The following is an 18765-nucleotide window of genomic DNA, read 5'->3' on the forward strand; positions in this document are numbered from 1 at the left end:
GGGTGGAGGATGGGGGTTATCATCCAGCTGGCAGCCCCCAGGCCTGCTGTGTGACCTGAAGAGCTTGCAATCTTATCAGTGCACCTGCTCCTAGCCCAGCCATTCTATCCAGTCATTTATACCAGTGCATCCCCTGTTTACATGAGCACAGAGCTGCAGCAGGGTGGGCACAGAGGTGCTGCAGGGTGGGCATAGAGCCTCAGCAGGGTGGGCACCTCCATTGCACACATCCCTGGACTCTGCTGCAGTCTGCAGGGTGGAGGGAGAGCTGGGTGCAGCATTACTGCAGGGATGGCTGCAGGGAGGAGGGGGTGTGCTGCCATCCTCCAATCACAGTGCAGCCTGCAGTCACACCTCCCCTGCAGCTCAGCAGCATGACGTCATCAGGCAGGATGGAGACGTCACCAACATCTACTCCTGGGACCGTGAGAGCTCTGCAGCCCCCAGAGGATGGAATCTGTGCAGCTGCATGCTGGGACTTGCAGTCCTACTGGGGAGACTAAACTGATGAGCCAATGCCCAGCTGCAGCATCTGTCCTGAACTTTCCTCTATTACCAGCATGCTGAGACTTGTAGTTCCCCACATCTCTCCCTAAAACCAACCACTCCCAGTTGCTTCTTCTCTTCTCTTCTGTCTTCTGCAATCAGCAGCCCTACATTTGCTGGGTGTTGTAGTTCATCACAGTTGTGCAAACTCCCTCATCCAGCATGCTGAGAGTTGTAGTTCTTCTACACTGTAGTCTGGAACGCGCCTGTGCATGGCTCATTGTGCCGAGGGCAAGTGACATAGGTTGCTGCTCCTATTCCCTTACACCGATGTAGCAGAGTTGAGTTTGTCTTTAGGCTGAAAATAATGGTATGTCATCTTTGTTTGTTTGTTTTTTACATAGGACTGCACGTAAACTTCCAAGGGGCGAATTACATTTTTCAGATTTACAACATTATATACGCCAAAGAACAGAGTTGGTTGATATAGCAGAGCTGAGTTTGTGATTATGCCATCATGGCATGTCCTCTTTGTTTTTACATAGGACTGCACGTAAACTTCCCAGGCTTCCCTACCAATGACATTTTTTCAGATCTACTCCATTATCCACCAAGGAACCGAGTTGGTCTATGTAGCAGAGCTGAATTTGCCAGTCTGATAGTAGAGCGAGTCCGGTATAATTTTACATAGGACTGCAGGTAATCCTACTTCGCCTTCTCGCAGCTCAATATGAATATCACCTCTATGACATTTGTAGTTGACCTCGGATTCTCAATGTAGCAAAGCTGATTGTGTCATATGACAGACGTTATGGTGACATCGCAGTATGACCTTTAACATTTTACATAGGACTGCAGGTGACCCCGCTGTTCCTGTACCAGTTCAATGACTGTCTCATCCATGCCTGTCTGCAGGACAGTCGCTCACCAGTGTAGAAGAGCTGAATTTGTCAGTTATGGTGATATCACAATGTGATATTTCTGGTCTTACATAGGACTGCAAGTCAATCTACCACATTGTTATAGCATTTTGCAGAAACATACCAAAGGACACCGAGCACGTCTGACTTCATTTTTCAACTTTTGCCGTAAATCTTAGACAATTGCTTGTCTATCAATTCCCTAAAATCCGCCCAGTCACAAGATTAACCCTTTGCAAACAGAAATAGTCAATTCATTGTCCTGAAATCCAATCTATACAACACAAGCAGCCGTCATTCACATCCTATGTCAACCCATCAGGGAACTGGTATCGCCCCTGCGATTGTCCTTCTATCATTTTGGATCACTTTTTCTATCACCATATTAGGATAATATTGGGAAATTGACAATGACGCCATTGCTTAACTAACAATCGCACGGGTGGATTTATGCCAGTCTAGGTTCTGGATGACAGTCTGAAGTGGCTGATAATGTAGATGGTTATTGATATGTTCCAACAGCTGGCAAACCGTCAAATGGAATTGTCAGTTAAGCAATTGTCCACAAACAGGTTGGAAATAGGAAGTGCACATTACGCCACCAGCACTGCCTATGCTAGAAGAAACTAGGACCTCAACCAAAAAAAAATTCAACTGCAAAAATTGGACCTAGTTTTTGCATAAAGTGCAATTCCTTCAAACTCATCTGTGATTAGAAATCCTTCCTTCAGAACTCGCAGAGTACAAGTCACCATAAACGGCAGCCCATATTCAGCAGATGGATATGTAGAGAGAACTAGTGAGGAGATCGCCCTGCTGCCTGTACTGCAAATATTAAGGAGTTGCTCTTTATGCAATTCTCTAATATATATACAGTCAAAGCTGAAAGTGTTGGCACCCTTGAAATTGTTCCAGAAAATGAAGTATTTCCCCCAGAACTTTACTACAATTACACATGTTTTGTTATACACACGTTTATTTCCTTTGTGTGTATTGGAACAACACAAAAAAAAGAAAGAAAAAAAGGCAAATTGGACATAATTTCACACAAAACGCCAAAAATGGGGTAAATTGTTGGCACCTTTCCAAAATTGTGGGCAAACAACATTGTTTCAAGCATGTGATGCTTGTTCACACTCACCTGTGGCAAGTAACAGGTGTGGGCAATATGAAAACCACACCTGAAACCAGATAAAAAGGTGAGATGTTGACTCAATTGTGTGTTACACTAAGAATGGAGAACAGAAAGAGAAGAGAACTGTCTGAGGACTTGAGAACCAAAATGCTGAACAATATCAACAATCTCAAGTCCATCTCCAGAGATTTTGATATTTCTTGATGAAAGGTTGCAATTCAGGATAGTCCGGATCGTTGATAAGCAGCCCCAATCAAGGTCCAAAGAAATTCAAGCTGTCCTGCAGGCTCAGGGTGCATCAGTTGTCAGAGCAAACTATCCGTCCACATGTGAATGAAATGAAACACTATAGCAGGAGACCCCGGAGGAGGCCACTGCTGACGCAGAAACAGAAAAAGCTAGACTGCAGTTTGCCAAAATGTATGTGAATTAGCCAAAATCTTTCTGTGAAAGTGTCTTGTGGACAAATGAGATCAAGATAGAGCTTTTTGGTAAAGCTCATCATTCTACTGTTTATCAAAATAAGAATAAGGTGTACAAAAAAAGAACACAATACCTACAGTCAAATGTGGTGGAGGTTGAAAGATTTTTTTTTTGCTGCCTCTGACACTGGGTGCCTTGACTGTGTGCAAGGCATTGTGAAATCTGAAGATTACCAAAATATCTTGGTTAACAATGTAGTGCTCAGTGTCAGAAAGCTGGGCTTGTGTTCTAGGTCACGGGTCTTCCAGCAGGACAATGACCCCAAACATACTGAAAGGAGACCCAAAAATGGATGGAAACAAAGCGCTGGAGAGTTCTGTAGTGGCAGCAATGAGTCTGGATCTAAACCCTCTTGATTACCTGTGGAGATCGTAAAATTCCTGTGTGTCAGTGGCTCTGGTCTGTGTCAGCTTCACATGACCAGGGATACATCCACAGCACCTTCAGCTCTGCGGCATGTGTAGCCCAAACACAAACTGACCCACCCAAACCTTACCTGCAGGTCTACATGAATACCGTGGCCATGGTCTTCTTGTAAGACCCGGACTGTAAGGGAGAGATCCGTCCCACTACCATGGCTGGTGGACCAGGCAGCTGCCTAGGGCCCCCGCTCCCCGAGGGGCCCCCAGCCAGTGGTGTGTCCCTAATAGCGGCACATCACGCAGCCACTATGGGGCCCGTGGGTCAGGGGGGCCCGCCAGCGCCGACTCAACCCGCTGCCACTGCATTGAACTTTACCGGCGTCATTATGACGCTCCCTCTCCCATCATTCCCCTCTGCCTCTGACAATGCGCCACTTCATCACGCATCCACTGTGCAGCATCTGCACAGGTGACAGCGGCCGCCATTTTGGCGGAGCCTGTGGCAGCAGCGGCGACCAGGAACAGGCGGCTCTGGAGGGGGGTATTCTCACCTCTCCACTCCCCCTTTAGGAGCTGGCAGGGGGCGCGTGGACCAAGCCGCCTGGGAGGGGGATGACGCAGCAGCTCAGCCATCTGGAGGATCTAGGGATGAACATGAAGGTGTATGGGACCGGCGGCAGTAAGGTGTGTCTGCTGTCCGTGTGTCTCCGTCCTCTGCCCCCAGCATCCATGGCCCACCTGTGACACCAGCCCCGTTTCCTCCATGCTCTGATCTTGCTCCCTGCTCTCCCAGGTCCCCAGGTCATTGTGCTCCTCCGGGCCACCATACGTGCCTTGTCCCTCCTCCCCTGGTCCCCCCAATGCTCCCCATCTCCCATGCCCTAAGTCCTCCTGCACCCTCCATGCATTCCCTGCCCCTTGTCCCCGTGTGACCCATCTGCCCTGCTCTCAAGTCTCCCCTGCATCCCCTTGTTCCCCCATCTCTCTTGTCCCCTTGTGTCCCTTGTCCCTGTGTGTCCCCTTGTGTCAGTCTCCCTTGTCCCCGTGTATACCCTTGTGTCAGTCTCCCTTGTCCCCGTGTATACCCTTGTGTCAGTCTCCCTTGCCCACTAGTCCCCGTGTATCCCCTTGTGCCCTTCTCTCCTGGCTCCTAGCCCCCGTGTGTCCCCTTGTGCCTGTCTCCTTTGCTCCCTAGCCCCCCTGTGTCCCCTTGTGCCTGTTTCCCCTAGCCCCTTTGTGTCTTTCTCTCCGGCCCCCCCTATTCACTGTTTGGCCATGTCTTTGTCACTGCCCCTGTGTGCCCCTCCACCTTACAAGGGTCTCATGTTCGCACCATCTCCTGTGCTAATCTAAAGTCACTTGGTTGTGAATTAGTTTTTTTTTCTTATCATTTGTTGAGGTTGTCCCACTAAAGGTATTCTTTGGGGATGTGGACTGTATTATATTCTGTGGGGGCCTCATTATATTCTATGGGGAGGTGGGCTGTATTATATTCTTTGGGGGGCTACATTATATTCTATGGGGAGGTGGGCTGCATTATATTCTATGGGGGCTGTATTATATTTATTATATTCTATGGAGGTCATTGCATCATACTCTATGATGGGTCTACATTGTATTCTATGGGGGCTGCATTATATTCTGTGGGGCTAGATTATACTGTATGGGGGGCTTTATTATACTGTATGAGGGGGCTACCTTATATTCTATGGGAGGCTGCATTATACTATATGAGGAGGGCTACATTGTATTCTATGGAGGGGCTACATTATACTATATAAGGGAGCTGCATTATATTCTGTGGGGGTTACCATATATTCTATGGAGGGGCTGCAATATATTCTATGGGGTTACAATATAATGTATGGCGGAGCTGCATTATACTCTGTCAGGTGGCTGCATCATACTCTGTGGGGTGGCTGCATTATACTCTGCGGGGCGGCTGCATTATACTATATGTGGGCTGCATTATACTGTATCGAGGACAATGGGAATACATTATACTATATGAAAAACTATGGGGTGCATTATACTATGGGAAGTGAATTATACTACATGAATGACTATGGCGGTGCATTATACTATGTGGAGCACTATGAAGAATGTATATAGTATATGGAGGACTGAGCAGTGTATTTTAATATATGGAAGACTATGAGGATTGTATTATACTATATGGAGGACTGAGGAGTGTACTATACTAGATGGAGGACTGAGGAGTATATTAAACTATACGGAGGGCTATGAGGAGTGTATTTTATTATATGGAGGACTATGAGGAGTGTATTATACTATATGGAGGACTATGGGAAGTTTATAATACTATATGGTGGACTGAGGAGTGCATTTTAATATATGGAGGACTATAGGGAGTGTATTATACTATATCGAGGCCTATGGGGAGTGTATTATACTATATGGATAAATATAGGGAGTGTATTATACTATATGGAGGACTGTGGTGCACATTATAATATATGGAGGACTATGGGGTGTATTATACTAAACAATGTTTTTCCTTTGGTTTTGTTTGCTTTTATGGCCAGTGTGAACATGCTTTTACATCATGCATGTCATTCAAGTCTACTCCAGTTCAGTTTTTTTGGTTTTTCTTCAGCATTTTTGTATTCAGTACAAATAGGGTGTGGCCTCCTTTCTACTGAGCTGTGTAGTTTACTTATAGTCCCTCTGAAGCTGGGTGTCCGTTTGGGACCCAGAGACTCTGCCACTATTCACACTAGGTAGGTTTTAACCGTTAGTGTAGTTACTGTCTCAAATGGGTACACCTTGCTGTAGTGGGACAGCTTTATACTTTTTTGATCAAAATAGTGTTTACCAAGTACCCTATGTTATTTAATGCACTTGCTTTTTTACTTATTTATTTTCATTAGGGTATATACACACATTGTTTTTTCCTTTGGTTTTGCTTGCTTTTATGGCCAGTGTGAACATGCTTTTACATCATGCATATCATTCAAGTCTACTCCAGTTCAGTTTTTTTGGTTTTTATTATACTAAACAAGCAAAATGCTGCATAGTCATCGAGTGATTGGATTGTTTATGCCGAAAACAGAAATCATTGTTCTCAGCAGCACATCGCCGGTGTAAACTGTAGATGTTCGATTCCCATAATCCTTTCTCAGATGGTGTAAAGAGGCCGGGAAACAAGTGTTGAACGACTTCTTCAATATTGTCGATCACACTCATTTAGTGTCCTGAACTCAGCTCATGTAAATACAACAGAAACGCTTCTGTGATGTGCAATATGTTAGCATTTGGGGCCCCATTTTAAACTTTTGCCTAGGTCCCCACTTTGCTTAAAATCTGCCTGCAGTATGGAGGAGCGGCACTAGATGACACCCGAATTGTGGAGGAGCGGCGCTGGAGGACTCCCGCAGTGTGAAGGAGCGGCACTGGAGGATACCCGCAGTGTGAAGGAGCGATGCTGGAGGACTCCCGCAGTGTGAAGGAGCGACGCTGGAGGATGCCCCGCAGTGTGAAGGAGCGACGCTGGAGGATGCCCGCAGTGTGAAGGAGCGACGCTGGAGGATGCCCGCAGTGTGAAGGAGCGACGCTGGAGGATGCCCGCAGTGTGAAGAAGCGACCCTGGAGGATGCCTGCAGTGTGAAGGAGCGACGCTGGAGGATGCCCGCAGTGTGAAGGAGCGACGCTGGATGACGCCCGCAGTGTGAAGAAGCGACCCTGGAGGATGCCCGCAGTGTGAAGAAGCGACCCTGGAGGATGCCTGCAGTGTGAAGGAGCGAAACTGGAGGATGCCCGCAGTGTGAAGGAGCGACGCTGGATGACGCCCGCAGTGTGAAGAAGCGACCCTGGAGGATGCCTGCAGTGTGAAGGAGCGACGCTGGAGGATGCCCGCAGTGTGAAGGAGCGACGCTGGATGACGCCTGCAGTGTGGAGGAGCGGCACTGGAGGATGCCCGCAGTGTGAAGGAGCGACGCTGGAGGATGCCCGCAGTGTGAAGGAGCAACGCTGGAGGATGCCCGCAGTGTGGAGGGGAAGAGGAGGCAGCAATGGTGGATTTCTCTCTTTCTCTCTTTTTGCAAATGGGATTTTCCTGCTGACTTTTCATCACCGAACGTCAGTGTGACGGGGCTGCCGATGATGAACACTTCCCTCTGCCCCCACCCCGGGGACGCCAGCACCTCGCCTTCAGGAGATACATTTATTACTCCAGATTGGATTAACCTGGTGAGACTGCGGGGACGATAATTTCATCTCTTCTTAATGACATGTATGAGCTTAGAGAAAGTGTGACCAGTCAAACCAGTCTGACTGTGGCAGGAGGCGCATCCGAAAATCTGCGTTCTCCAGATTTACGAGGCTTTTAAAGAGAAAAACATAAGTCATCATTAACCCAATAAATAGTTACAACTCCGATTCCAACATTTCTTAATTCTTATTTTATTATAAGTTTATATCAGAATATGCCCAGGTTATACCAGCTGTATATATATAATTATATACAGGAGGTGCCCAGGTTATACCAGCTGTACATATCTAATTATATACAGGAGATACCCAGCTTACACCAGCTGTGCATATATAATTCTATACAGGAGATGCCCAGGTTATACCAGCTGTATATATATAATTATATACAGGAGATGCCCAGGATATACCAGCTATACATATATAATCATATACAGGAGATGCCCAGGTTATACCAGCTATATATATATAATTATATACAGGAGGTGCCCAGGTTATACCAGCTGTGCATATATAATTATATACAGGAGATACCCAGGTTATACCAGATGTACATATATAATTATATACAGGAGATGGCCAGGTTATACCAGCTGTACATATCTAATTATATACAGGAGATACCCAGCTTACACCAGCTGTACATATATAATTATATACAGGAGATGCCCAGGTTATACCAGCCGTATATATATAATTATATACAGGAGATGCCCAGGATATACCAGCTATACATATATAATCATATACAGGAGATGCCCAGGTTATACCAGCTATATATATATAATTATATACAGGAGGTGCCCAGGTTATACCAGCTGTGCATATATAATTATATACAGGAGATACCCAGGTTATACCAGATGTACATATATAATTATATACAGGAGATGGCCAGGTTATACCAGCTGTACATATCTAATTATATACAGGAGATACCCAGCTTACACCAGCTGTACATATATAATTATATACAAGAGATGCCCAGGTTATACCAGCTGTACATATATAATTATATACAGGAGATACCCAGCTTATACCAGCTGTACATATATAATTATATACAGGAGATGCCCAGGATATACCAGCTGTACATATATAATCATATACAGGAGATGCCCAGGTTATACCAGCTATATATATATATAATTATATACAGGAGGTGCCCAGGTTATACCAGCTGTGCATATATAATTATATACAGGAGATACCCAGGTTATACCAGATGTACATATATAATTATATACAGGAGATGCTCAGGTTATACCAGCTGTACATATATACAGTAATTATATACAGGAGATACCCAGCTTATACCAGCTATATATATATAATTATATACAGGAGGTGCCCAGGTTATACCAGCTGTGCATATATAATTATATACAGGAGATACCCAGGTTATACCAGATGTACATATATAATTATATACAGGAGATGGCTAGGTTACACCAGCTGTACATATATAATTTTATACAGGAGATGGCCAGGTTATACCAGCTGTACATATATAATTATATACAGGAGATGCGCAGGTTATACCAGCTGTACATATATAATTATGTACAGGAGATGGCCAGGTTATACCAGCTGTGTATATATATATATATAATCATATACAGGAGATGCCCATGTTATACCAGCTGGACATATATAATTATATACAGGAGATGCCCAGGTTATGCCAGCTGTACATATATAATTATATACAGGTGATGCCCAGGTTATACCAGCTGTACATATATAATTATATACAGGAGATGCGCAGGTTATACCAGCTGTACATATATAATCATATACAGGAGATGCCCAGGTTATACCAGCTATATATATATAATTATATACAGGAGATGCCCAGGTTATACCAGCTGTACATATATAATTATATACAGGAGATGCCCAGGTTATACCAGCTGTACATATATAATTATATACAGGAGATGCCCAGATTATACCAGCTGTACATATATAATTATATACAGGAGATACCCAGCTTATACCAGCTGTACATATATAATTATATACAGGAGATGCCCAGGATATACCAGCTGTACATATATAATCATATACAGGAGATGCCCAGGTTATACCAGCTATATATATATAATTATATACAGGAGGTGCCCAGGTTATACCAGCTGTGCATATATAATTATATACAGGAGATACCCAGGTTATTCCAGATGTACATATATAATTATATACAGGAGATGCTCAGGTTATACCAGCTGTACATATATAATTATATACAGGAGATACCCAGCTTATACCAGCTATATATATATAATTATATACAGGAGGTGCCCAGGTTATACCAGCTGTGCATATATAATTATATACAGGAGATACCCAGGTTATACCAGATGTACATATATAATTATATACAGGAGATGGCTAGGTTACACCAGCTGTACATATATAATTATATACAGGAGATGGCCAGGTTATACCGGCTGTACATATATAATTATATACAGGAGGTGCCCAGGTTATACCAGCTGTGCATATAGAATTATATACAGGAGATACCCAGGTTATACCAGATGTACATATATAATTATATGCAGGTGATGCCCAGGTTATACCAGCTGTACATATATAATTATATACAAGAGATGCCCAGGTTATACCAGCTGTGTGTGTATATATATATATATATATATATATATATATAATCATATACAGGAGATGCCCATGTTATACCAGCTGGACATATATAATTATATACAGGAGATGCCCAGGTTATACCAGCTGTACATATATAATTATATACAGGTGATGCCCAGGTTATACCAGCTGTACATATATAATTATATACAGGAGATACCCATGTTATACCAGCTGTACATATATAATTATATACAGGAGATACCCAGGTTATACCAGATGTACATATATAATTATATACAAGAGATGCCCAGGTTATACCAGCTGTGTATATATATATATATATATATAATCATATACAGGAGATGGCCAGGTTATACCGGCTGTACATATATAATTATATACAGGAGGTGCCCAGGTTATACCAGCTGTGCATATATAATTATATACAGGAGATACCCAGGTTATACCAGATGTACATATATAATTATATGCAGGTGATGCCCAGGTTATACCAGCTGTACATATATAATTATATACAAGAGATGCCCAGGTTATACCAGCTGTGTATATATATATATATATATATAATCATATACAGGAGATGCCCATGTTATACCAGCTGGACATATATAATTATATACAGGAGATGCCCAGGTTATACCAGCTGTACATATATAATTATATACAGGTGATGCCCAGGTTATACCAGCTGTACATATATAATTATATACAGGAGATGCCCAGGTTATACCGGCTGTACATATATAATTATATACAGGAGATGCCCAGGTTATACCAGCTGTACATATATAATTATATACAGGAGATGCCCAGGTTATACCGACTGTACATATATAATTATATACAGGAGAAGCCCAGGTTATACCAGCTGTACATATATTATTATACGCAGGTGATGCCCAGGTTATACCAGCTGTACATATATAATTATATACAGGAGATGCCCAGGTTATACCGGCTGTACATATATAATTATATACAGGAGATGCCCAGGTTATACCAGCTGTACATATATAATTATATACAGGAGATGCCCAGGTTATACCGGCTGTACATATATAATTATATACAGGAGAAGCCCAGGTTATACCGGCTGTACATATATAATTATATACAGGAGATGCCCAGGTTATACCAGCTGTACATATATAATTATATACAGGAGATGCCCAGGTTATACTGGCTGTACATATATAATTATATACAGGAGATGCCCAGGTTATACCAGCTGTACATATATAATTATATACAGGTGATGCCCAGGTTATACCAGCTGTACATATATAATTATATACAGGAGATGCCCAGGTTATACCAGCTGTACATATATAATTATATACAGGAGATGCCCAGGTTATACCAGCTGTACATATATAATTATATACAGGAGATGCCCAGGTTATACCGGCTGTACATATATAATTATATACAGGAGAAGCCCAGGTTATACCGGCTGTACATATATAATTATATACAGGAGATGCCCAGGTTATACCAGCTGTACATATATAATTATATACAGGAGATGCCCATGTTATACTGGCTGTACATATATAATTATATACAGGAGATACCCAGGTTATACCAGCTGTACATATATAATCATATACAGGAGATGCCCAGGTTATACCAGCTATATATATATAATTATATACAGGAGATGCCCAGGTTATACCAGCTGTACATATATAATTATATACAGGAGATGCGCAGGTTATACCAGCTGTACATATATAATCATATACAGGAGATGCCCAGGTTATACCAGCTATATATATATAATTATATACAGGAGATGTCCAGGTTATACCAGCTGTACATATATAATTATATACAGGAGATACCCAGGTTATACCAGCTGTACATATATAATTATATACAGCAGATGCCCAGGTTATACCAGCTGTACATATATCATTATATACAGATGCCCAGGTTATACCAGCTGTACATATATAATTATATACAGGAGATGCCCAGGTTATACCAACTGTACATATATAATTATATACAGGAGATACCCAGGTTATACCAGCTGTACATATATAATTATATACAGCAGATGCCCAGGTTATACCAGCTGTACATATATCATTATATACAGATGCCCAGGTTATACCAGCTGTACATATATAATTATATACAGGAGATGCCCAGGTTATACCAGCTGTACATATATAATTATATACAGGAGATACCCAGGTTATACCAGATGTACATATATCATTATATACAGGAGATGCCCAGGTTATACCAGCTGTACATATATAATTATATACAGGAGATGCCCAGGTTATACCAGCTGTACATATATAATTATATACAGGAGATGCCCAGGTTATACCAGCTGTACATATATCATTATATACAGGAGATGCCCAGGTTATACCAGCTGTACATATATAATTATATACAGGAGATACCCAGGTTATACCAGCATGACATAACTGTATATGAGATGTATGTGTTGCAGAGATTTCCTTTTTGCCTTGTTTGCCTGTGACACGTTACAGTCGGGGTGACAAGTGCAAACATTTCAGCTACAGATCTGGAAACAGGAGCTGATGCTATAATCCGAGCCTGCGCCTCGCTCTGCCCCTCACCTTCTGCTTTCCCTCCTTCTTCCACCCCTCATTATCCCCCCACTCCTTCCGCCTCTTGTGTCTGGTTTAAGCCAGTTCATGATGAAACACTGCAGACAGAAATCACACACCCAGCAGATATACCCAAACTGCAGCGTGAGCGTACTGCAACCATCCGCCGCAGCACCCCGGTGACTGCAGAAACCGCCACCGGCTCCGCGCCGCATGTGAGCTGATGGACGAAGGAGGCAAAGTCAGACGAGAACCGGCCGCCAGACGTCGGGCGTAAGGCAGTGGTGCACGTAAACTGGCGGACAGACTGCGATCAGCACATGCGTCATATCAGGTTAATCTTAAAGGGACCATCTATGGACAAATATAAAGCGCCTCCGCACAAAAAAGCCCGACTGTGATCTCCCGCAGAAGATGGCAGCTTCAAACACATTGCTTCCCTCACACCGGGCTGACTTCCAGCCGAGCATGGACCTATGTTCACAGAAATGACAACTTCTCTGAATGTCTCTTTAAAAGGTGTTCCCTGGGAGGAGTCAGCAGGGGTGGAGCTAGGGGCGTGGCATGTACCTCAGGGGCTGGCTACTAACCTATTCGCTTTGGCCATAGCATTAAGATTTTGGTCAGGGCAGTGAACTGAATCCTTGTCCCGGATTAAGAAAAGTCCAGCCGTGGCCCCGACAAGAAATCTTGTGGTTTGGATTCTGGTAATGAATAGGTGTCATGTCTCTTTAAGAGGTTAGTGTAGCATCCTCTTGCCAGCAATATCCAGGTTAAGGGCTCAACAAATATATATATTTGAGTCTTTGAAAAACACGATGCCGTATACCTCATACAGGACCTGCCAATATCCCACCCCAAGTCACACACAGGAAGCTGAGATATGGGGGGCTGTTTGCAGGCCGTCAGGTAACAGAAAAGCAGCTTCAAGGGGGTCTGAAAATTCCTACACCCTACAGGACCCTAATCAGAGCAGCAGTGCGGCCACCAACCTGTGTGGTCGCAGCACTGGTCTGCCGATCCTCCTACAGGAGGTGCTACAGATATTTGAGCACCCTGCACCATGAATCCTAATGTGATCTATATGGCGGTATTATTTATATACCCTACAGCACTGTACATGCATTGAGCTGCTCTGGCTGTTGTATGTTGTTATCATCTCAGCACTGTATGGCGGCATTTATTTAGACAATGTCTATAGTTAGAAGTGGCACCAACAGAAAACACAGCTCCAGGAGAAGTAAGGCCGGCGCTGGGTGTGACATCCAAACCTCCAGGGGGTCAGTCGGGGTCTGGCTTCAGCTCGGTACAGCCCCCACAATGCAATTCTATCTCCATTGATGACGCACACAAAGTACTGAGAACATTTACGTTTTCCATGTTTAGTAATGCAGTGCACCCCCCCCCCCCGCCTGTCGAGACCACTGATGTTCACAGCAGCCGTAAAGCAAAAATGCTGAAGCGACGTAAAAACAGGTGCACCCTCTAGTGGCCACATTTATGTTCTGCACCATGTGGTCAAACGTCTTATTGTTTCTGGTATCCTATTTAAAGGGATATTCCAGATGATTAATAGGTCTAAGCCATGTGCTGGGTAGTGAAAAGCTGTAGGCACAGAGCTATCTATTATCTATCTCATATGTATATATTATCTATCTATCACAAGCTCTCAGAAAATTAGAATATCATCAAAAAGTTAATTTATTTCAGTTCTTCAATACAAAAAGTGACTCTCCTCGAGTCATTACACACAGAGTGATCTATTTCACGTGTTTATTTCTGGTAATGTTGATGATTATGGCTTACAGCCAATGAAAACCCAAAAGTCATTATCTCAGTAAATTAGAATAATTAACAAAAAACAACTGTAAAGCCTTCCTAAGGGTTTATAAAGGTCCCTTAGTTGTTTCAGTAGCTCCACAATCATGGGGAAGCCATGTCATCTGCTGGTGTAGGTCCACTGTGTTTTATCAAGACCAAAGTCAGTGCAGCCGTCTACCAGGACGTGTTAGAGCTTTTCATGCTTCCCTCTACCGACAAGCTTTATGGAGATGGAAATGTCATTCTCCAGGAGGACTTGGCCCCTGTCCACACTGCCAAAAGTACCAATACCTGGTGTACACACAGCACTATCACTGGGCTTGATTGGCAGCAAACTCGCCTGATCTTAACCCCATAGAGAATCTATGGAGTATTGTCAAGAGGAAGATGAGAGACACCAGACCCAACAATGCAGACGAGCTGAAGGCTGCTATCAAAGCAACCTGGGCTTCCATAACCCCTCAGCAGTGCCACAGGCTGATCCCCTCCATGCCACGCCGCATTGATGCAGTAATTGATGCTAAAGGAGCCCCGACCAGTTATTAAGCGCGTTTACTGATCATACATTTCAGTAGGACAACATTTCGGATTTATAATCATTTTTCAAGCTGGTGTTATAAAGTATTCTAATTTACTGAGATAATGACTTTTGGGTTTTCACTGGCTGTAAGCCATAATCATCAACATTACCAGAAATAAACCCGTGACATAGATCACTCTGTGTGTAATGACTCTATGGAATATAGGAGATTCACTTTTCGTATTGAATAACTGAAATAAATTCACTTTTTGATGATATTCTAATTTTCTGAGAAGAACCTGTATCTATTATTATTTATTATTATAGCGCCATTTATTCCATGGCGCTTTACATGTGAGGAGGGGTATACATAATACATACAAGTACAGTAATCTTAACACAAGTCATGACTGGTACAGGAGGAGAGAGGACCCTGCCCGCGAGGGCTCACAATCTACAAGGGATGGGTGAGGATACAGTAGGCGAGGGTAGAGCTGGTCGTGCAGCAGTTTGGTGGATCGGTGGTTACTGCAGGTTGTAGGCTTGTCGGAAGAGGTCGGTCTTCAGGTTCCTTTTGAAGGTTTCAACTTTAGGCGAGAGTCTGATATGTTGTGGTAGAGAGTTCCAGAGTAGGGGGGAAGCACGGGAGAAATCCTGTATGCGATTGTGGGAAGAGGAGATAAGAGGGGAGTACAGAAGGAGATCTTTTATCTATCTATCCCTTCATTTTTTTCCTTTCCCTCCTAATTACTTGAATACTTCTGTTCCTCTTTCATCCTAGAAGAACAAAATCATTCAGTTGCTGTGCTTTGTGTCTGTTTTTTTTTCTACCACATTACAGACAAGCTGCAGACACACAGACAGTACATATAGTACACACAGCATACACACATACAGACACACAGAGTACATACATACAGACACTACACACATTCAGACAGTACACACAGAGACACACAGACAGTACATACATACAGAGAGACACACAGACAGTACATACATACAGAGAGACACACAGACAGTACATACATACAGATTAAACTACACACATTCAGACACACAGACTGTACACACATACAGAGACACACAGACAGTACATACATACAGACACAGACTCAATGTGTTTTTAGTACATATAATCTGACAGCTCCTGCAGGTCGTGGATCTCTGTCCCTCTTTAGCCATTCAGTAAGCTGCACACCATGCTATTCCCCAGCAGCCAAGACTCCCCTCCAGCAGGGCAGTGCTCCCCTCCAGCAGGGCAGTGCTCCCCTCCAGCAGGGCAGTGCTCCCCTCCAGCAGGGCAGTGCTCCCCTCCAGCAGTGCAGTGCACCCCTCCAGCAGTGCTTGCTGCGTCCTCAGATTCCCCATTGTTCGTGCACTTTTCCGCGTGTCTCGCATGCACACGGGGAAGGGATCTGCACACGTCCACGCTGCCGGCTCTAGTTCTAACCAGTTTGGTTGTAAAGCAGCTGACACATCGCAGTGAGGGAGGGGGCCAGCAGCAGCAGATGGAGGGAGGGGACCGGACCGAGGAGCAGACTGCAGGATGGAAGCGGAAAATAGGACACCGAGAGGAGGCAGAGGGGAGAAAGGAGGAGGAGGATGGAGAAGTGGCAGAGGGATGAAGGGAGCGGGAGGTGTGCAGACAGGAGGTATACAGACGTGCAAGAGTATATGGGGGACTGTATATAGGGGCAATATATGGGGGACCATATACAGGGGCAGAACACAAGGACTGTAATCAAGGGCAGTATATGGGGGACTATACGAATGCAGTATATGAGTGTATAAGGGGGAGTATAAAAGGACAGTATATGGGGGACTCTATATGAGGGCAGTATAGGGAGGCTGTATACGAGGGCGGTATACAGAAGGGACAGTATATGGGGCAGTATACGGAGGGGACTTTATACGGAGGAGTATATGGGGCAGTATTCAGGAAGCAGTACATGATGGCGGTGTACGGTGCAGTATACAGTGGGCACGTATTCTGGGGGCATCATACCCTCCGCATAGACCCTGCAGTCTGTGTCCTCATAAGACCCCCTGACTGCGCAGCGTTTCCAGCACAGCGATTTCTCGCAGAGGATCCGGCGCTGCACACGACGCGCGTCCTCCTGAGCGCCCTGAATGTTTTATGATGATGGAAAAATCAAACTGAAGATGGAATAAGTCGGCGCCATGTGTATAATGTAAGATGTGGGACGCCGGAGCATTAACGGCCCCGCAATCACTGCCGGGAAAGATCATTATAGCCCGGAGCATAACAGCGTAACAGTGCCAGCCCCATAATAATACCAACCACGGCGCCTCCATAACAGTGCCAGCCACATAATATTACCAACCACGGCACCTCCAAAACAGTGCCAGCCCCATAATGATACCAACCACGGCGCCTCCATAACAGTGCCAGCCCCATAATATCACCAACCACGGCGCCTCCATAACAGTGCCAGCCCCATAATATCACCAACCACGGCGCCTCCATAACAGTGCCAGCCCCATAATATCACCAACCACGGCGCCTCCATAACAGTGCCAGCCCCATAATATTACCAACCACGGCACCTCCATAACAGTGCCAGCCCCATAATATTACTAACCACGGCACCTCCATAACAGTGCCAGCCCCATAATAATACCAACCACGGCACCTCCATAACAGTGCTAGCCCCATAATAATACCAACCACGGCGCCTCCATAACAGTGCCAGCCCCATAATAATACCAACCACGGCACCTCCAAAACAGTGCCAGCCCCATAATATTACTAACCACGGCACCTCCATAACAGTGCCAGCCCCATAATAATACCAACCACGGCACCTCCATAACAGTGCTAGCCCCATAATAATACCAACCACGGCGCCTCCATAACAGTGCCAGCCCCATAATATCACCAACCACGGCACCTCCAAAACAGTGCCAGCCCCATAATATTACTAACCACGGCACCTCCATAACAGTGCCAGCCCCATAATAATACCAACCACGGCACCTCCATAACAGTGCTAGCCCCATAATAATACCAACCACGGCACCTCCATAACAGTGCTAGCCCCATAATAATACCAACCACGGCGCCTCCATAACAGTGCCAGCCCCATAATAATACCAAGCACGGCACTTCCATAACAATGCCAGCCCCATAATAATACCAACCACGGCACCTCCATAACAGTGCCAGCCCCATAATGATACCAACCACGGCGCCTCCATAACAGTGCCAGCCCCATAATATCACCAACCACAGCACCTCCATAACAGTGCCAGCCCCATAATAATACCAACCACGACACATCCATAACAGTGCCAGCCCCATAATAATACCAACCACGGCACCTCCATAACAGTGCCAGCCCCATAATATTACCAACCACGGCACCTCCATAACAGTGCCAGCCCCATAATATTACCAACCACGACACCTCCATAACAGTGCCAGCCCCATAATAATACCAACCACGGAACCTCCATAACAGTGCCAGCCCCATAATAATACCAGCCACGGCACCTCCATAACAGTGCCAGCCCCATAATAATACCAACCACGGAACCTCCATAACAGTGCCAGCCCCAT

Source organism: Dendrobates tinctorius, unplaced genomic scaffold (assembly GCF_039654945.1).
Source record: "Dendrobates tinctorius isolate UK_male_01 unplaced genomic scaffold, ASM3965494v1 ptg000196l, whole genome shotgun sequence".
In the NCBI taxonomy this organism is placed as follows: Eukaryota; Metazoa; Chordata; class Amphibia; order Anura; family Dendrobatidae; genus Dendrobates; species Dendrobates tinctorius.